The 22,247-nt window shown below is 41.1% G+C and overlaps 1 protein-coding gene across 24 annotated transcripts in view; it reads right to left on the reverse strand.

The window, feature by feature from the left end:
* The window catches only part of Baz2b (bromodomain adjacent to zinc finger domain 2B), a 288,501-nt gene that overhangs the window by 159,307 nt on the left and 106,947 nt on the right, over nucleotides 1-22,247 (reverse strand). For 23 of the 24 annotated variants that reach the window (XM_060390226.1, XM_060390238.1, XM_060390237.1 and 20 more), the window contains one exon: nucleotides 6,221-6,262. The exons of the other annotated variant lie outside the window; for it this stretch is intronic. The gene's annotated coding sequence lies outside the window, so the exon portion shown is untranslated. The remainder of the gene's footprint in view (nucleotides 1-6,220; nucleotides 6,263-22,247) is intronic. 24 annotated transcript variants of the gene reach the window in all.

Consider the following 22,247-nt stretch of genomic DNA (forward strand, 5'->3'; position numbering starts at 1 on the left):
AGATGGTTGTGAGCCACCATGTGGTTGCTGGGAACTGAACTCAGGATGTCTGGCAGAGCAGCCAGTGCTCTGAACCTCTGCGCTATCTCTCCAGCCCGTGTTAGACTTTTTAAAACATCCACAGCATGCTAATTTAGGTGACGGTGGCTGTATAGTAAACAGCTTTTCTCCATTGCTTTCTTTACTATATGCATGTGATCTTGACAGACTACCTTTGTATTCCATCTGCTGCTTGACTAACCTGTCTGTACAGACATACCTTGTACTTCAAATGGACCTTGGTGTCCTACAAAATGTGAGAAGTGAATATTATACTAACCAAATTAAACTCCAAGCAGTCTTGATATAAAAATATTTCTGTGGTCTAGTTCCTAGTCTCTGTACTATCATAAAAAGAAAAAAAGCCTTTGTCTTTTACACCCTCTAATGCTTTTGTGGGTATTCCTAGAGCTTTTAATGTTTCTATTTTCAGGCAATCAGGTAAGAAAGTATCCTTAAACCAACTGATGTTTTGATTTTGTCCACTTTCATATGTTCAAACACTGATGACATATGTGGTGATACACACTTGGAGCCTCAGCTTTAAGGAAGCTGCGGCAAGAGAACCACGGGTTTGGGGTGAGCCTGAACTGCGTAAGAGAGTTTCCTGCTTGAAAACAAAACAAAACAAAAAACCCTCAAGGGTATAACTTGAGAAACAGTATCGTTGATACTACGTATCTCATAGTATCTGTGAAACATAGTATCATTTACACAACCGCAGACCAGCACATGCGCTTCCCACTATAAACTGATATATTTGTGCAGAACTTTAGAAAATGTAGCATGGGTGAATGTAAAGGTTCTTTTATTCAAAAACACATTTGAACAAGCAATGGAAATGGATTTATATTAAGTAATTTAATGGTTGTTATACAGTAATTCTGAAGATCTTTTTCAAAATATTCAGATTTATAAAGTCTAAGATTTTATAGCTCTACAATATATTATAGATCGTATTATATCTTATTTAACTTCATTTTGTTATTGATTTGTTAACATGTTAGATGTATTGATTTACATAGAGGCTGGGCATTCCTGTGTAGACTTACTAAACTCTACTTACTCTAATTTTTGTGTTAGCAAGGGAAAATGGTGATCAGATAACAGACCTGTTATGGTTGACTATAGATAATGGTTTAACAAGAATCATTAACCACTCGAATCCACTGGGAATCTTAGCTATCCATTTATAAAATGTAATCCTATGTTATCTAAATTGTTAAAGTGCTAAAGGTCCAAACTGAATGAGCCTTGATACATGTATCAAAATATTTAACAAAAATATTAAAATATTTAACAAAAAATAATAAATCCTAAAATCATCAATATTAACAGAACTTATCAATAGATACCTATTTCCTTCATGGTTTACAAACATTTTATATCTGACATTTATATATGACATTTTAATCTCACTCACTATCACAAACTTTACATTTTGGCAATACTGGAATAAAATTCCTGCACCTTTAAATCTCAGCTTCTCTTACTGCACATGGAACCAAGGACTTCACACACACTTACTAAGTACTCTAACCCTGGGCTACATGCATAGTCTTTTTTACTCTTTTATTGTGTGTGAGAGAGAGAGAGAGATGACAAAATGCCCAGGTTGGCCTTGAATGTAGTCTGTAACTACTGCAAGCCTTGAACTTGAGCCCTCCTAACCTCAGGCTCCTGCATAGGTGAGGTTACAGGACTAAACTTCTAGGAATGAACGGCTTGACTCACCGACAGTGCCTCATTATAGTTTCTCTAATCTCCTCAAACCCAAACCACCAAAAGTAACAGCAGAGTTCAAGTAAGTGAAAAGAGAAAAGCAAACAGATAAACCCTACAACGTTTTCCCAATGGCGTAAGTTTTCTTTCTAAAAACTAAAGCTACATTAGTGTTCTCAAGGCAAGTTTAAGCCATGGTAACAGAAAGCCAGTAATGAACACAACACGGAAACTTCACTCTGACAAAAGGAAGTGTAGATGTAAGACGCCAGGGCAGGCCAGGTGGCACTGTGAGGTTGCTACCGTTGGTTTCCCCTTCTTGGTACAGGGTCTCTAGCCACGGTCCAATTACCACAGCTACATTTCAACAAGGAGGAAGACACTGTGCCCACCTCTTCCTGGAAGCATGGGTTCTACGCAGTTGGACAGATAATGTCTACAATCCCAGCTCCCAGGAGACAATCAGGGGACAGCTATAAATCTGAGGCCAGGCCTTGCACGGTGAGGTCCAGGCTAGCTAAATAAAGCCACACAGAGTCCCCCTGCCTCAAACAACAGTAACACAAGCAGGACACACGATCTAGACACACTGTTGCTGCACACCCATGACATTAACTGCAAGGGAGATCAAGATCTTTTTACTCCACACAGCTACATGCTAGGGACACAACCCAGAAGGGTGAAAGTATCAGACAAAGTTTACCAGTTACTGCCTTATCTGATCATGTCTTATCTGGGGAGAGAGACCTAACACTAGACTGATGTGTCTAATCATGGGGACACTGTAAGATTGTATTATTCTAAGTATCAATTATGAAATTAACTATTTCTATTAGTGTAGATCTAAAAAACTGAAGTAATATTCAAAAGAAAATGACTAAGGAAAAAGACAGGAATTTTTTAATGGAATAGTAAAGACTACTTTAGCCTTTGAGGGTTTTTGTTTGTTTATTTATGTTTTGGTTTTCTGAAACGGGGTTTCTCTGTGTACCCTTAGCTGTCCTGGAATTTGCTCCGTGGATGACACTGCCCTTAAACTCAGAGACCCATCCACTTCTGCCTCCCAAGTGCTGAGCTTAAAGGCATGCACCCGGAAAATAATTTATTTATTTTTTTAATTTTACGTTCACTTGTGTTTTGCCTACATGTATGTCTGTGAAAGAGTGTCAAATGCCCTGGCACTGGAGTTGCAGACAGTTGTGAGCTGCCATGTAGGTGCTGAGAATTGGACCCTGGGGCCTCTGGAAGAGCAGCCACTGCTCTTACCCACTGAGCCATCTCTCCAGCCCCACTACTTTATACATTTAAAGTTGTTTATAATAAATTATTAGGTATATAGCAAAATATTAAATAATATTATTTAAAAACACAAGTAACACTACAACAACCCACTGTAATAAAAATTCAATGCACACAAAACTGGATATAAATAAAAAGATATTCTCTTTAGAGAAGAAGACTTGGGATGCAAGAAGAAATAGACTAATTCTGAACTAGTGAGCTGGCTTACGAGGTAAAGGTGTTACCACCAAGTATGACCTGAGTTCAGTGCCTGGGGCTCATGCGGAGAAGGACAGAAAGAACTGACTTCCACATGTTGTCCTCTGGCCCTCATATGACCACTGCGGCATGCAACCCCAACCCCCACACTGTTTGTTTTCTTAACAGAATTATTCTATTATGCTTTGTATATATGCTATAGAGACTTCTAATCAAGTTACGGGAAAACAGTAATACTAATAAAACAGTAATACTAATTATGTCAAAACAAGACAGAACTACATAACAGATGTCTTAGGCAAGTAACTATAGATAATGTATATGAGAGTCAAAAGAAGTTAGTACGTGCTGTCCTCTGGGCTGAGTGCTTCATGAAAGTTATTTCTTCTACTGTTCACAACCCTCCTGAGACCTACGTAGTACTTCTAGGGAAAGAAACCTGAATCTTTAAGCACTCGGCACAGACTGCCACTATTACATAAACCAGAGGGAAAATGTAACCATTTCTGACCCGAGGCCATGTTCCTAACTACTGTGCATACCATCACCCCTCAACTGGATGCACATTACAGTCCCCGTCAGAACGGTCCTAAAAGTCATTCTGGCCTTTTAAGAGGTTAGCAACCCAGGCAGGTATGCCTGCTCTCCCACATAAAGGGCACTGCATCAGCAGCTCTAACTGAATGCCTCTCTGCCAGAAATTAAAGAATCAGAGAGAATACCAACACTTGCTGAGTACATTAGAAAGGTTTGTGTTTTCAAAATCGATTCAAAAATAAGAGTCAATGATCAGTAAAATAGAACTAATAAAAATTATTACCAAACTATTAAGGAGAGAGAATCACTTTCAGTTAGGATGACTGGGGAAGACCTCCGAGAGATGACCAAATAGAGCATTAGAAGGAAGATCTCCTTTCATCAGAACAATTTTTAAAGCTTGAAAAGCTAGAAGAATACTCTGTAAAAACAATGATATCACTATCAGAATGGCATAATACAGATTTAATGTAGCATATGCACATTCTTGGTTACAGTATAAATATAAGTAATGAGAATAAGCATATTCTTGTTTACAGTAGCTAATTAGAGGACAAAGTATAGATGGGAACCAATAAGAAGCAGGAAATCACCAAATGTCTTTTACTAGGGAAATACTTTAACTAGACAAAACTGAAGATCATGTACAAATTTTGATGGAATTGGCTGACAATGTTCCCCTCAAAACAACGCCAAATAACAACAACAAAACTAGCGAGACAGTTCTGTAATCTCTGTAGATTGCAGTATAGAGGGAAAGAGTGGTAAATAAAATTTTCCTCTTTTCTAAGAATTGCTGAAATGTTTAAAAAAAATAAATTTGCATATTAAAGAGCACAGAAATGTTGCCTCGGGCCAGGTGTGGTGAAGCACGCCTTGAATCCCAGCACTGGGAAGGCAGAGGCAGGGAGATCTGAGTCCCAAGTGCTGGGCTTAAGGCATGCACCTGGGAGTCCAGGACACCCAGGGCTATTATTACCCAGAGAAACCCTGTCTCAAAAAAGACAAGTGTGTGCACAGTGGCACACACCTGTGATCCCAGCACTCGGGGAGGCACAGGCAATCTGATCTCTGAGTTCGAGGACAGCCTGGTCTACAAAGAGAGTCCAGGACAGCCAAGGCTACACAGGAAACCCTGTCTGGAAACACTCACACACACACACATACACACACACACACACACACACACACACACACACACAGAAATGTTGCCTATAGCTTTAGCTTTGAAAGAGCTATGCCATCGCATGATAACCAGATTGCGGATCTCTGGTTGGGTCCTTGGCTTCCCACTGTCTTAGAACAAATCAACAGATCAGTACCTCACTTCTGCCCAGGCTTGGGGGGGTACCCTTCACTAGCACCCCCCATGAGTCCCTGATGCAATCCACTGTCTCTCCTAGCTAGCAGGCGTGACGAAAGGCGAACAGCCCTGCCATCATCACAAAGTTGAGTTTCTACCCACGGTCACTTCATCTCAAAGGGACACTTCCTGTCTTTATTTAGTGTCTGACACCACTAAACATCGCCGCTTCCTGAGATTCTTGGCTTCAGAACAAAAAACTTTAACTTGATTTAAAGCAGGACATGCCACACACAAGGCTACCACAGAATGCTTTAGTATGTTGTTGCAAAATGTTGTTAGGTCAACAGAATTCTGATTATTAAAACCAACACAACAAATCTTTATCTATAACTCAGTGACACAGCACTTGCCTAGCATATGTGAGGCCAGGACTCCATCCCTACCACAACAAAGAATGAGAAGAAAAACAAAACAGGAAAGGAGAGAGAAACACAAGAGGGAAGGGAAGAGGCAGGAAAGAGAGGAAAGGAACTATTTTAAGAGAAAGTAAAAATGCTTCCATGATCATCGGTGAAACAAAATGACCAGGGAGCCTTTAGATATAGAATAAACATTCTCTAGTCAGTACAAAACAGCAAACTTCAAGTGATTTCCAACAGGAATCCTGGACATAATTACAAAGCTTGGCTCCACGTGGCTCTGCCTTTTACAGAACTTCAATGTTCCTGCTGCCTACTGCCCCTACGCTCAGTTAACAAGAGTGCTCAAAGTCAGTCCAAGAAACAAATAATTTACCCAAAACTCACTCCTTTGTTACTTGTGAAGACCCTTTTTTTTTGAGAAAAACATGCCAGTATGATCCACAGTGAAATGTGCATGTAATAATTTTAGTTATAAATTAAATTTTCATCATAAATTATTTTAAATTCCTTTAACGAATTTTACAAGTTATTTAAATAACTAGCAATATGAAATTTGAGTCACTGAAAATGTACACATTCAACTGGCTGGTGGGAGAAAACTGTAATAGAGTTATTGATAGATATCCCTTAATTCATTCTTATTCTCAGAGAAAGCAATCCATCCTTAGAAACTGAATTGTGACTTTGGTCTTACTGTGTCAGCGTGGTCAGTCTTGTGACATCACTGTTGAGAAACCTGCAATGGGAAAGCAGAGGTAAAGTCAGCTGAGTCACACTTGAGTTGAGTAATTTCAGAAACAACTTCTTTACAACTCTGTCTTTATTTTACTCAGGTTAACCTGAAGTGAAGGAGACATAAAGAGGCAGACACAAAGAGACACAGAATGCCTGACACTGCAGTGAGACAGGGTGGCCACAGTTCTTGGTCAGCAACACTAGTTATCTAAAAATAAACTACAGGGCACTTGCATTATTTTCAGATATTCTCGTTTCTTTTCAGATTGTTATCAAGAAATGCTGCCTTAAATAGAACACAAAGTGGACTGATTACAAATGCTTCCTCTATGATTAGCAGCACAACCTACAGTCAAAATGTCACCGACTGAAAGCAGGAGAAACTGCTACACTCTAATCCTTCTCAAAGATCAGAAGTATCACTGGGATGGATCCAGGGTAAGCCCCGAACCCAAGGGAAACTGCACATTAAGCCACTTCCTAAGCTATTAATGACTTGCAGTTTATCCCTGAGAAATCTGACCTTCTGCAAACTTCTTCATTAACAAAGCTTGATTTAAGACATCTCTTAAATGCTTGAGCATTAAAAACTAACACTCTGTCAGTATTTTCAGGTTAAGAGCCTTCATGTGTTGTTTTAACAAATCCTCATAATAATCCCTTCAAAGAAACAGAGATGAGCAGCTTTCATTACACACTCAGGGAGGAGCTTGCACCAGGATATGAGAATTGACCAAACAGAAGGGAGCTGTCATGGCCTTGGCGGGCATAGTGTGTGGTGCACTGGTATACATGTAGGCAAAAGACGTGTGAATAGAAAATAAAGCAACAAAATACAAAACACATGCCACCTTGACAGCCCGCCAACAGTGCCAGCTCCAAGCTCCGTGAGGAGAGGCCACAGGAGCCCTGCTGTTAGTGCTGGAACCCAGAAAGTGCTCAGCTTTCAGGTGCCGAGTAACTGAGTGAAAAGGGAGCTGCAGAGTCCCTGCGGCACCTAGTGTGAGGGATCATCCGCAGAGCTACAAATGTGCGCTGAAACACAATTACTACTGCCTATTTAAGGAAAACAAGCCACAGCAACCTGATAAACATTTTCAAAACTCACTGCAGGAAGCATTTAAAATTCTTACATTTAAGCAAACAAATAAAACCAAAGAAGCAAGAGTGAGTGATGGGAAACTGGGGATTGTGAGTTACAGACAGTAGGGTAGTAAAGAATCTGGGGAGTTAAGAGTTAATACTTGTGGAAGAAATCGAAAAGCCAAGATACGTTTTTGTTGTTGTTGTTAAAGATCTGTGTGCATATGCATGATGTGTGGGAGACTGCTCGTCTGTCCTCATGTGTGCTCGCGCGCACGCGCGTGTGTGAGTCTACAGTGACGGTAAAGATCAGGAGGCCTAGGGTGCCACATCAAGTGTCAGGCCTGTGCTTCCCACCATGGCTGACTGACGCAGGATTTCCTCTTCGCTCTTTGCTGCTGTGGACATCAGCTCTCCACGGGTTCTCTTCCCTCTACCTCCCCCCACACTGCAGACACTCTGGGACTATGGAGGAACACCACAGCACCAGGCTTTCTGTGTGCTCTGTGGACCAGACATTGGTCTTGAGGTTTACACAGCAAAAGCTTCACCCACTGAGCCATCGCCCCAGTGAGGATATGAGAGGGACCCATGTTAAATTAACAATGATGGCAAAGACCATTCAATATTCTAAGCTCCACAATGAAGCACACATGTAGAGCAGGTCGACTTTTGGTTTGAACAGACAGAAAGGTCTATGTTACCATCATTGTTCATTCAAGGAGAGGCGTTCCCACAAGCAGGTAAGATTTCAAATAATGAATGACACTGAAAGTGTAAAACTAATGAGAAGCTTCATAGATTCCATTTCAATACATAAATTTATTAAGTTCTCTGGATTTTGAGTCTGGTTAATTTTGCATTTGGTATTTTTATTTCCTTGTTAGTCTTTTTTAACAATAAAGCTTATTCAAAATTTTTAAAACAAAATAATCTAAGATTTGAAAATAAGTCCTATAAACCGGGTGTGGTGTGCGCACTGTAATCCCAGCACTCTGGAAGGCAGAGGGCAGATTACTGTGAGTTCGAGGCCAGCCTGGTCTACAAAGTAAGTCCAGGACAGCCAGAGCCACCATGCCCAGCTTTGGAGGGGTTTTTACAAATAAGGCTCATGAGAAACAAAGAGGGGATGTAGCAAGGCTTACGACTCAACAGAAAAAGGGAAAGTACTGCAAAGACAAGCGACGAGGCATCTCTGAAGAGAGCGTTCCGAGGAGCTTCAGGTAACAGGCAGGAGTCAGGGAAGCTGAGCCTGAAAACAATTCCCTCTCAATGGCCTGACGGCAGCACAGCAGACCAGAAGAGGCCACGCTGACAAAAGCCATCACTGAATTCACTGGATCCAAAGGGCTGACCTCAAGGAACACAAACTTCATGTGTTAGCATGTTTTCACATTGAACTGGGAGGTGACTAAAACACACAGGTATTAGTCACTTTTCTCTGTCCTTCCAAGCCGTTAGGTGAATAAGGATATCCTCCCTCTGCACCCATGGAAGCACCATGCTCTCCCTTTAACCATCACAATAAACGGTAAAAAAGTTAGAATAACTACACTTTCTATAAAACTCTGCAATGTTGAGGAGGTAATAAAATGTGTGTAAACAGATGCAAAGGATATTCACATGCTGGATAAAAAGATAAAAACCAATGCCCCGTTTTTTTGTTTTTGTTTTTTTAAATTACAAAACTATGTTGAAACATAAATACGCTTTACTTAAAATATATATGCTTTACTAAAACCCTGAGTTCACAATATTGAACATAAGTTTAGACATTTCCTTTCTTGTCACAGCACTTTTCACACATGACTTAGCAGGTGCTTGCATGAGGGAGAAAAACTGTATAACTGAAATGATTCCAGAAAATAAAGCCAGACAAATATAAAACTTCTCATAAAATTCTCAAGTGGCTTTTATAAGCAACAGATAGCTCTCTAAAATAATGTTAAAACTAAGAAATGTATTCAAATCACACATATAAAAAGTAATGTTTTATTTTATGAAAATATAATTAAACTAATATATTGCTTATGTACCATTTCTCCACAGTTCACCATTATAATACAGACATCCCCTAACTGTACCTCGCCTCAGAAAATACGTACCAATGCTTCTCATGTACAGAGCCATTTTAGTTATTTTTAATGGCCATTTTTCAAGAAATTAGCATGTACTGACTTCATTTTTACTCTTACTCTGGCCCAAATAGAAGGACTTTCTTTTTTGAAGTTTCTTATATTTATTATTATTATTAGTGTGTGTGTGTGTGTGTGTGTGTGTGTGTGTGTGTTTTCATGTGTGCCACAGCATATATGTGTAAGTCAGAAACAATGTTTGGGCATCAGTTCTCTCCTTCCACAGACTGAATTTAGGTCATCAGCTTTGGCAGCAAACACATTACCCACTGAACCGTCTTGCCTCGTCAGGCCTTTTCATATAATGAATTTTAGTATGTCATCTTAACCTGCACTTAACAAAATCCTGTAACTTTCTGTACATACAAAGTCAAAATAGTTATGTCTACTGAAAGGATGGAAGGAAATAATACCTCCTTATGTTTTCAGCCAGTTCAACATGGAGGAAACTATTGATGACACCTATAATCACTAAAAGCAAGAGTTACTCAGGTTTTTGTTGTTGTTGGTGGTTTTTAATGTGTTGTACACTCGTTTAAGAGTAGTTACATGCCGGGCACAGCTGAAATCTCAGCACTCAGGGAGGCAAAGGCAGGCAGATCTTACTGAGTTTGAGGCCAGCCTGTTCTACAAAGTGAGTCTAAGACAGCCAGGGCTACAGAGAAACCCTGTCTCAAAAAACTGAAAAAAAAAAAAAAAAAAAAAAAAAAAAGAAAGAAATGTAATGCAGCAAGCAAACAGTCGACCATTCCCTGAGCTGTGCAGACACTATGCTGGAACCCAGGCCAAATGGTATTTGCTAATCTCTGCAGACAAAACATCTGTTTCAAAAAGGAGGAGGAAAAACCAACTTCAGCCACGGTAAATGTGCTCACTTGAACAAAGAGTAATTCATGAAGCAAGCTGCATTCAGAACCAGAGGCTGTTATGGCTCCCCAGCAGTGACAGACTTCAAAAGTGATAGGCCAAAGGTGAAAAGACAGATTATACATACACATATATGTGTGTATATATATGTTATCTATATATCTATATATATGGTGAAAAGACAGATTATACATACACATATACATGTGTGTATATATATATATGTATATGTGTATATGTATATATATATGTATATGTGTACACTACTCAAATGTTTATATATTATATATATATATGTATACACATACACATATACATATATATAATATATAAACATTTGAGTAGTGTGTGAGTGTGTGTGTGTGTGTGTGTGTGTGTGTGTGTGATTGGTTGAAGTGGTCCAGTGTTAACGGTATTACTCAGCAGTCTGACTAGAAAGCCTCTAGTTTCTGGTGTCTACTTTTTAATACTGAGCCTCTGCTGGGTGGGGCTGAGGTCCTTATTTCAAGTGCTGGAGTTGCCTTCCTAATTTATAAAGCAAACAAACAGAACCATTAACACATCCAAAATAGAAAAAGAGGGAAAGAGCCAGACTGCGTGAAGTTCCAGGCCTGTACGAGGCACAAGACTGTGCGGGTGCTTCCTGACTTCAGTCTCAACTGCTGAAGGCAAGGAAGGGCAAAAGTAAAATGTGTGTGCTCTCTGCGTAAGGTCAAAGGGATATGAAGACAACAGCTCCTAAGATACCTACCTGCTGATGCAAACAAATCCCTGCTAAGCTACAATGAACTCAAGAACAGAGTCTTAAAACTGGTAATAACTGACTCCAGGAACGTTTGTTCGCTGTAATGATGAAAGAAACTGAGTCTGACAGGCTTGCCAAAACAAAGCTTTCAATTTTGGTTTTTTGTTTTTTTTTGTTTTTTTTTTTTTTTTTTTATTGTATGGGTATTATGCCTGTCTGTGTCTGTGTGCCACGTGTATGCCTGGTGCCCATGGAGGCCAAAAGAGGGTGCCATACCCCTACAAAGGGATGGTTGTGAGACACCATGTGTGCGAGGAACAGAACCTAGGTCCTCTGCTTAACTGAGCTATCTCTCTAGCCAGAAGCCATCAATTTTTATTCTGACAGTTGGCAATTCCTTATCAACAAAAGCAAAAACAACATCATAGTTCTATTTATTGGGGATTCTGGCTTTGGTGACCCCAGTGGACTTTTTCGTAATAAGATAAGCAGCCTCTAATTCAGTATCAGTCCCTGGTAAATCGTTACATAGCCACGAACTGAGCGGCTCATAAAGCGGCTCATAAAGGTGATTGCTACTCTTCAGAGGACCAGAGTTCTCTTCCTGGCACCCACATAGGGCGGTTCACAACCACTGTAAGGCTGGCTCCAGGGCACCTGGACTCTCTTCTGGCCTATGCAGGATCCTCCCTCCCCAGACATCCACATACACATAGGCACGTGTGCACACACATAAAAATTCTTCGCAAAACCTGGTAAACCTAAGCAAAATGCTTCTGAGTTCTGTGAACCCTCACAACAAATCACTGATCCACAGGAAAAGCCCTAATGCACAGCTTACTGATCAGAATCTGGTATCTGAAGAGGGTGCACTGTTGTGGCGCTGAGTCCTTACTGTGTGGGATCTGGAGCTAACCCCAAGCCTGTGTCCCAACTGAATTGAGCTGCAATGCATGGAGCTGATGCCCACAGTTAGAGAATGGCCTAGAGCAGGAAACACGTCTGGTTCCACAAGTGAAGTAGAGAGCAATGGTGGTTTATCTTGGCCAGCCCTTCAAACTAAGAGACTTGTTTTAAGACCGTCAGCTATAATGGTTCTTTGCTCAACGTGCTACATCAAGCAAGCTATCTCACTGTCCTTTCTGGAAACACACACACACACACACACACACACACACACACACGGCACTCTGTCAAAATTCATCTGCATATTCCCCTCCACCTTCCACTGCATGTGACCAAAACCTCCCTAGAATACAGTTCCCCTAGGCTGACACACAACACTTTTAGCCAGAAGCCAAATGTTCTGTTGTTCATAAAACCATACAGAGTAAAACTGTCCACTGAACTTGGTAATCTTTTTTTAAAAGTTACACATACACTGCCTGTCTCCCGAACTTTACCACTCTATTCTTTCAACACAAACTAGCACTTCCCAAAAGCCTGGACTCAAAACTGTTCACAGTTCCACTTCTGGGCCACAAATGGACTTCGTAAGAGGAAGGAGGTGGTAGCACTGCCAACTAGTGCTGAAACCTTCTGGAGGTTACATCCAAAGTGACCCAATCACGTGGGTGAAGTAATAGATGTTTCACTTGAGAATAAGCATACGTTGTTGGTTTCATGTTGTTTCAGCTATACCTTTACTTCTAAAAAAACAGGTTCTTCAGGGAAGTCAAATTATAGCAACACAGGAACCCTATAGTTCAGGAACTACTTTAAATTAAATCACATTATCTAAATATGAAAAAAAAATCAGTTCAGCCGGGCATGGAGGCCCACATCTGTATCCCAGCACTCTAGGAAGCAAAGGTGTGTGCTGATCTCTGTGGGTTCAAGGTCAGAATGGTCTATAAAGCAAGTCCAGGACAGCAAAGGCCACGCAAAGAAACCCTGCCTCGGAAAAAAAAAGAAAAGAAAAGAAAGGAAAGGAAAGAAGGCAGGCAGGAAGGAAGGCAGGCAGGAAGGAAGGAAGGGAGTTTCAATCAAATTAAATCTGTTGTAATCCCATCAACAAATGTCAGGTAAGAGGCTATTTTCCACGCATGGGAGCCCCAGCTGGATAGAGAGCTCAGGAGCAGAGTATCTGGACCCTGCACAAGGCTTTCGGAACTCAAAGTCTTAGCAGCAATAATAACAACAAACCCTAATTTGAACAAGCCAGCAACAAGTCAAACATACACTCAAAGTTTTTACAAAGTTTTATGTACATAACTAAGAATATGAAGTAATACTGTTCCAACCAAAACAAAAAAAATCCATATCAGAAGATGACTAGGGACACTGATGAAGCAATTACGCCACCTGACATTGCACAGGCCAAGGAAATATATACTTAAAACCAAGCCAGACTAGACAGGTAATTCAGACATTTTTCTATTAAATAATTTTTCCATTGATTCATTAGGAATTATTAAACAATCAATTATTAAACAGTTAATGCTTCTGTAGGCTTGAGTTTTTCTTCCCCACTTAGGGCTTTTAGAATGATGTCATGCTACCTATAAGTGAAACCTAAAAGAAAAAAGACATGTGGCCTAATGCTCCTGGCTAACAAGGGACTGTGTAGCTCTGGTCCTCACATCGACACGTTCATGATGTACTTGGTGATAGACTGGGCCCTCACTGCACTATACTGTAACTGCCAGCTTCACAGGGAAATTGTGAAATTTAGTTAATGAGGATTATAGAATATTTTGAGGCACACAGACGAAAGAGAAAGGTGCAGAACATAAATACAATTCCTTGCTTTCTATTTGATGAAAATGCTACTTAAAAACAATCAACAAAACAACAACAACAAAAAAAAACAACCAACAATGAAAATATAGGTAAATCTTAATGACATTATGATCAGCAGAATAAGTCAGCATCAAAAGACAAACATACTATGACAGTCAAAATCATAGATATGGAAAATAAATAGCTGGGTATATTTAATGCACACGGTGTCAGCCAAGAATATGAAAAATGTCCTAGAACAGGGCTGACTGATGATAGTGCAGCTCCTACAGCTATATATAGGACTAAGCTTAAATGGCCAAAATAATAAATCTAATGTATATATTGCAACAAAAATTTTAATACGTGTGAAAATCAGGATTTAAATAACAGCCTAATCTTAAAACTATTATGCTGGTTAGATTTTTCCCTCAACTTCAAACAAACTAGACTCAAAGACAGAACATGACCTGAGGAGCTGGTCCACAGAGAAGTCGGTAGGGCACGTTCGTGATCACCAAGGAATGTGGGTACTCTGAGCCTATTGTGTGCAGTGCCACTCAAGGGCAGGTGGTCTTTGGTTGTGTAACAGAGCAAACTGAGCAAGCCATGGGAAGCAAGGCAGGAAGCATGTCTCCCCTGTACTTCTGCCTCTACAGGCAATGGCTTGCAGTCCTGTTGACTGCCCCAGTGAGGAACTGTCACCTATAAGTGTAACACCAAATAACTCTTCCCTCCCTAAGTTACTCTTGGCCATGGGGTACATCACAACAAGGGAGACCAAACTAGGACAGAAACTAGTTCCAGGACTATGGGAGTGCTGTGACAGACCTGACCTTATTGATTGGGGGAGGATAGCGAAAGTGTGAAACCTTGGGCTGGAACAGCCATTGAATGTTCCAAGCGTAATGGCTCTTCTGGGGGAGCTCAGGAGATAAAAAGTGTTGAAGCAATACAGATAAAGACCTGGCCTGTGACGTTTCAGAGAGAAGCAGACTGTATCCGGATTCATGTAATACACTGGAATTAAGAATCTGTGATTTCAACTGGGGCGATAGTGGTGCATGCCTCTAATTCCAACACTTGAGAGGCAGAAGCAGGCAGATCTTTGTAAGTTCGAGGCCAGCCTGGTCTACAATGCCAGTCCAAGACAGCCAGCACTAGACAGAGAAACCTTGCCTTGAAACAACAACAACAAACCAAAAGAATCCTTATGTTCTGGTTAACTGGGGCTGAAGAACCAGCTGTGGTTGACCAGCAGCATCAAAGTGAAACCTTTGCTTTAGGGGGAGTGAAATCTTCTGGGAAGTTCTCCCTCAGGATCAGCACACAGAACAGGGGGATAGTATCACACGGGGCAAATCTAAATTTCAAGCTAACAGCCAGGCTTGATAATGTGTAGGAATCTCCCACTTGTGCTGAATCTGAAGCCACCCTGGAGAGCAGCTGAGGCTTGTCACACTGACCCAGGACAGAAGAAGCCATCGGCCTCAGTTAAAGCACGGCCTCAGTTGCAGTTGAGAGTCCAGCGTCTTGAAGATGCCAGGACTGTAGGACTGTAGCAGACATGGAGTGGAGACAGCCTGAGCCTACCAGGCAAGAGGATGGCAGAAATGGAGAGGGGTCAAACAAGTATGAAAAGAGTGTGGTTTAACAGTGATGTACTTGTATGAAATGGTGACAAGGAGGCAATTGCGGTTTTTTGCCAACTTAACACAAACTAGTTATATGGCAAGAAGGACCATGACTTGAGGAATTGCCTCCAGCATACTGGCTGTAGGCAAGCCTGTGCGGGCATTTTCTTGATTAATGATGGTTGTGGGAGGAACAAAAGAAAGCAACCTGTGCACACGGGGAGCAAGCCAGTAAGCAGCACTCCTCCGCAGTCCTGCTTCAGTTCCTGCCCCAATGTACTTCAGGAATGAACTGCTCCCCGGACGTGTAACATAAACTCTTTCCTCACGTTGCCTTTGGTCCTGGTGTTTATCAGGGCACTGAAAGCAAACTAAAACAACTTTCTACATGTATTCATTCAGTCCCTGAACCATTAATCGAATAATTATTTTTCTTATAGGTAGTAAATATTTCTGGGTGTTTTGAGGCAAAGACTCGCAATCTAAAGGCTGAAACACAATCAGCGCTGGATTTACATGCATGTACCATCATGCCTAACTTTACTGAGTACTTCCTATGCGACATGGTGCTAGATAGACCAGGAACTGCAGCAGTGTACAAGACAAGTCTCTGTATTTATGGAATTTACAGTTATAAGTCTGACACTGAAGAGCAAGGAAAGAGAGTAATGGCAGTGAAGGCAGCCCTTGAAGACCAGAATGAAGCCTGAGGACTACTCCAGATGAGGAGACTAACAAGTATCAAGGCTTTACGGTGGGAAGTCTTGGTGTTTAAACCTCAGAAGGCCCAGGGCCGGGATGCAGTAATTGAAACTGAGGGTAGGAAAAGAAAGCAGAGCTCACAAAAGCTTGGAAAGCAACAGCAAGTAGATTGGACAGAATCCCAGGGCCCCTGAAAGTCATACAGTATGTGTTGACTCAGAGTTGGGAGGCCTATCTTTCAGAATCACTCTAACCACTGTTAAGAAAAACGGTGGAGTTGGGCACGGAGGAGGAAAATCAACACACAGACTAAGTTAGGGGCTCAGGAAAATGTCTCTCACAGAACTACCCCTGGTGTTGACAAATGGTTAGGATATGCTCCCTGAGAGACAAAATGCAAAGCACATAATAAGGAACAACTTAAGCGTATGTGAGGCTCAGGGCTCATGGGTCAGTATGGAGGAAAGGGGCCAGAACTGAATAAAAGAATTGCCCAGCAATGAGGTGAGGAATACTGACTGGAAAAGTATCATCGCACTGGAAAAGACGCTTGGGGGGACAGCAGTAAGAAATAGTTTAGTTTTCAGAAAGCTACAATAAAATGAAGAGTTACAGGAAAAGGAGGGCGATGCACTTGTTTAAAAAAAAAAAAGTGCTGCTCAGAAAATACTTGAGAGCTGATTTTAGCAAGGCAAATTTTAACGGTACCCAGGACCATGCTGTTTTTCCTGGAATCATGAGGACAAAGAGGTTGAGCGAAGCAACAAAGCAGAAAGGTGAGCATGAGAAACCTCTGTAAGAGATCTGCCCATGAAACAGAACACAGGTGGGGCTGTAACCTGCAAGAGGAAATTATCTCAAAGGCCTGCAGTTAGCAGACCAGGACAGCACATCTCTGCTGCGGGAAATGATGATGCAAAAGCTACAGAAGCATGATTAATTATTAATCAGCACCTAATAAATGCACAAAATTGTCCTGCCTGCTGGAAAACGAATGAACCTAAGATGTGGCTACTTAAGGGGTTATTTGAGAACTACTGAGAATCTGGGGAGAATATACCACACATAGATAACTGAATGAAAATTTCTTTAGAAACATTATTTTATAATAGAGGCTGTCATGTTGAAAATATTATGTAATGATGTATCTCATGATATGCAACAATGCCCTTCTAAATGACACACATGCAGCTGTGGAGAATAAAAATAATGCCATGCACAGCTCTTGTTTGATTACATACAGTGGGATTTAAATAGGATCCAAATAGGATCCACACTAGTCAAAGAGTGAGGCCAGCAATTAAGAATGAAAAGCATCTCTGCGCTGCTCTCCCTTTGTCCGCCTCTTATTGACCCATTTCTACTTTTCGATTTTCCTTGTTCCCTTATTCTGTAATTCAGCAAACAGTCAAAGAGCAAGCCATTCATCCATCAATTATTCGCAGGAGTCTTCTTCGTCTTCTAAGCTCCTTTTCCTCTATAAACGATTCCCACCATGTCCTCTTGACACCAAGATAAGTTCAGAACTGGAAGTTATAAAAACTATCAACAAATTATATATTAAGTTAATTTAGGTACATTACTCACATTCACATTTACAAATTTTGTCCTTGTAATTAAAAGATCCTTTTGCATTTTGCTGTATCTTTATACTTTGCCCTGGTCTGTCAGATGAAAGGTACAAAACATAAAAAATAAAGAGAACTGGAGAAGTTGAGAGAAATAAGATGGAGCCAAAATAATTTTGGTATCAAAAACAATGTCACAATAACCTATGACCTGGAGAATATCATACACCTTTACATTTACCGTGGCCAATGCAAAGAAGGAACAGCAGCCAGCCGGCCTTCGTTCTAACGTTTACAAAGCTTTAGGGGGAATCAGCTTCTGTTTTTCGTTTGTTGGTTTTTAAATTTTATTTATTCAGGTATGTTATGTATGTAAACTCTCTGTCTTCATGAACACCAGAAGAGGGCACCAGATCTCATTGTAGACTGTTGTGAGCCACCATGTGGGTGCTGGGAATTCAACTCAGAACCTCTGGAAGAGCAGCCAATGCTCTTAACCGCTGAGCCATCTCTCCAGCCCCCCGGGAATCATCTTCTTACAAACAAAAATACAACCACGCATTCAGGACAATTTAACCTCTCTCCAGGAGTCATCGGTCCAGTGCTTGAGCAGTTTAGCAGCGAGAAGGACATGCTTCAGCTACGACACCCATTACTGTGAACCAAGGGTAAAATCCGAAATATCCAGGATGCCATGTGCTTTAATTTGTAAAGTCACAATGGCTTTTACTGAGACAAAGACTCACCTTTTAATCAGTTCAGAGTGTGATACAGTAGTGTGTCATTCACAGCCGTGTGTTACCACCACAGCGAACTCCAGAATACTGTCTCACCATTCCGTACCAAAAGAAACACCACTCCACGTCAGTCCCCGACTCTTTCCATTGCCCCTGGCAAATTCTCCTCCCTCACACATGAGCTATACTGCCCCGTTAGTGATCAAATGATATTTACAGAAAGGCAACAAAAACCTAAAACTGTCAGCAAGAGTTAGAGAGTAAGCAGGCTGCATCACATGAGAAACTATCAAAAACAGTAGATTGCAGATTGAGAAACAATAGCGAATCATTTATTCAGCCTCACTTAACGAAGGCAGACAACAAAATTACCTCTAAAATAAACTAAATACTGAAAACCATTTTATTTGTGAAAAGTTAACTGAAAATTAAGTAAACAAACTAAGTTCCTGGGTATTAAGAAAGAGTTCATGCTGCTCAAGAGTGTAAAAATTCTTTGATTTCGGAGCTTCCTAACTGATTCTAAGCGTAGAATTTAAAACGGTATGATTTGATTGGCGGACAGGCTGACTCGTTAGGTCGGATGAATATCTCAACTTTAGACTGGCTGCTGTCAAAGCAAATAAGCACGTGGGTTTTGTTGCCCCACTTAGAATGTTTTCCTACCCATGTTTCCATGATGTGCCCATATTACTTGGGTCTAGTCTAACAATAGATGCATAGATGCGTAAGCAGCATTTACTCAGTAACACTGATACCACCTTCTCTGTAACAAACTAATCTTTGCTGAGACAGGGTCTTGCCATGTAGCCCAGGCTGGCCTCAAACTCAGTCCTCCTGCCTCAACCTCCCAAGTGTTGTAATTAGTAGAGCAGCTAAAAATTATGTTTTCTTCCTCTTTTTTGGTTTTTGTTTTTTGTTTTCTGAGACAGGGTTTCTCTGTGTAGCCCTGGCTGTCCTGCAACTCCCTCTGTAGACTAGGCTGGCCTTGAACTCCCAGAGATCTGCCTGCCTCTGCCTGAGTACTAGAATTAAAGGCCACCGCCCGCACTGTTTATTCTTCTTAAAGGTTTATTTTTATTTTATTCATAGGTTCGTGTCTATGACCGATGCCCTGTGTATAGGTGCTCAAGGAGGTCAGATGAGCATATCAGATCCCTTGAAGCTAGAATTATAGGCAGTTGTGAGCACTTGATGAGTTCTGGGATCCAAACATTGGTCTTCATGATTAAGCAGGAAGTCTTAACGCTCTCAGCCACAGAACCATCTACACACACACACACACACACACACACACACACACACACTATTATGTCCTGACCTCTCACTTGAGCATGTGTTTGTTACACCATCTGTGATACACAAATATTACGTGCTTACACAATATAACTTCACTCCCAATCTAAGCATAAGGAAGTGAAATAAATGAAAAGGTCACTACTGTTGTCTTCAAACTGCTAGTAAATTAAAAAACACAAAAAAGAATGGCTATCTTCAGTTTCTAAAATAATTGAGAAAAGACTTATAAAAAATGAAACTGGTTATTTCTCAAGAGTCCCAGGAACAGCAACACACCTTCAAATGTACAGACTGTGTTCTAGTACACTAAGACACTACCAGAAAAATCTACAAAATCACAAAAGAGGCTTAACTTCTAAAAATTATCCAGCTCACCAACCAGCAAATACTAGGCCACTAAACAGAAATAGCACAAAAAGATGCAAATGTAGTATCTGCTATTTTACTTTGTTTTTCCTTGTAAAGAAAGACAATGACCTACTATGTAGTCCAGGCTAATCACTATTGGTCTCAAAATTGATGATTCCCCTGCCTCAGCACTCCAATGCTGAGATGATTATCAGCTCATACCACTACACCAAACATGTTTACTAACTTAAGAAAGATTTAGGGGACTGGAGAGATGGCTCAGAGGTGAAGAACACTGGCTGCTCTTCTAAAGATCCCGAGTTCAATTCCCAGCAATCACCTGGTGGCTCATAACCATCTATAATGAGATCTGGTGCCCTCTTCTGGCCTGCAGGTGTACATGCAGACAGAACACTATAATAAATCTTAAAAAAAAAAAAAAATGACATTCATAAGCCAGGCACAGTGGCGCACACACCTATAATCCTAGCACTCAGGGAGGCAGAGGGAGGCGGATCTCTGTGAGTTCAAGGCCTGCCTGGTCTACAAAGTGAGTCCAGGACAGCCACTGCTACACAGAGAAACCCTGTCTCAAAAAAACAAAAAATACATTCATAAGAATTCATTCCTTGCCAGTTGTGATGGCACACACCAGTAGGGTTTGCTGAAAGAGGCAGAGGCAGGAGGATCACAAGTTCGAGGCCAATCTGGGATGCACAGTTTAAAAAAAAAAAAGAATTCATTCCTTGGTTTCAATTTTTAGAAATGATTGAACTTTCCAACTACTTTACTGTCAAACTATTTTTTAAATGTATATAAATAAAAAGTAGCCCTAAACAGCAGTCAATCGACTTGGGAGATGTATTTGTCTATCTTAATTGAAACGTTAACTCAACACATTATAATACAAACAGAAGTTCTATGATTCTGTAAGCCTGTGTATGGTATCTAGCATCCAGAATGTTCTCAACAGCTTCCTCTGTGCTGTAACAAAAACGTGTGGGCAGTAGACTCATACTTGGTTTAAAACTTAATATTCTCTTACTTAAAAATCAATTTCTCACCAGATGGTGGTGGTGCATGCCTTTAATTTCAGCACTCTGGAAGGCAGAGGCAGGCAGATCTCTGTGAGTTCGAAACCAGCCTGGTCTACAAAGGAAGTCCAGGATAGGCAAGGGCACAGAGAAATCCAGTATCAAAAAACAAGCAGACAATAATCAATTTCTCTCTTCAAAACTGGCAGTTTCATTCATATTTGTGGGGGGAGGATTCCAAGACAAGGTTTCTCTGTGTAGCCTTGGCTGTCCTGGTCTTGATTTGTAGGCCATGATGGCCTGGGGCTCACAGAGGTCCATTTGCTTCTCCCTCCCTGACTGCTGAGATTATAGGCGCGAGCCCCCGTGCCTGTCTCCTCATTCTAGTACTTTTAATGGGATTCCACTACAGAAAAAATGACAAGAGATAAAAAGTAGAGTGTATTCAATATGAAAATCTACAGTGTACATCACTGAGGAATGACTGTCCACCTTGACTGACCTTTCTCTTCCCTTTGTAGCTCAGGACACTATTTTCCCCCTCTCCCTACTGTCCCCCTGCTCTCTCTGTGAACAGTGGCCTCTTCCAGAAACCCTTAAGCCTCTGCCTTGCACAGTGTGACCTGAGTTACACTTGGCTGCATCTGCTGTGTCCTGGCTGAACCACACAACCTTAATACCCAGTAAGATGCTGTGCATAGTTCAGTCACTGAGTCACTGGCTTATGTCGTCAAGCCTTTCTACTGGTTTCTTTTTTCATTTTGGCACAGGGTCTCACTCTGTAGAACTGGCTTGACTCAAACTCGCCAACCTTCTGCCTTCGTCCACTAAATGTTGGAATTAGAAGGCTCCATCGCCAGGGCCAGCTAGAGTATTTTCCATCAATTAGCTTTAGTCTTCTTTAAGTGGAGGGGTGCTTGCCTTCTATGCCCAAGGCTTGGACTCCATTCCCAGCTTTAAAGCAAGCAAACAAAACCAGCCCACGAATGGCAAAGGCAGTTTGTTCCCTTTCATTAGACATCCCGGCCCCTCAGTGCTAAGAGTTACAATGATGTGGATAGAGATCAGAGCCTGCTATAAAACAGGGAACCCTGGCCCACTCAACCCTTCAAG

This window comes from Meriones unguiculatus, chromosome 8 (genome assembly GCF_030254825.1).
Source record: "Meriones unguiculatus strain TT.TT164.6M chromosome 8, Bangor_MerUng_6.1, whole genome shotgun sequence".
NCBI classification, from domain to species: Eukaryota; Metazoa; Chordata; class Mammalia; order Rodentia; family Muridae; genus Meriones; species Meriones unguiculatus.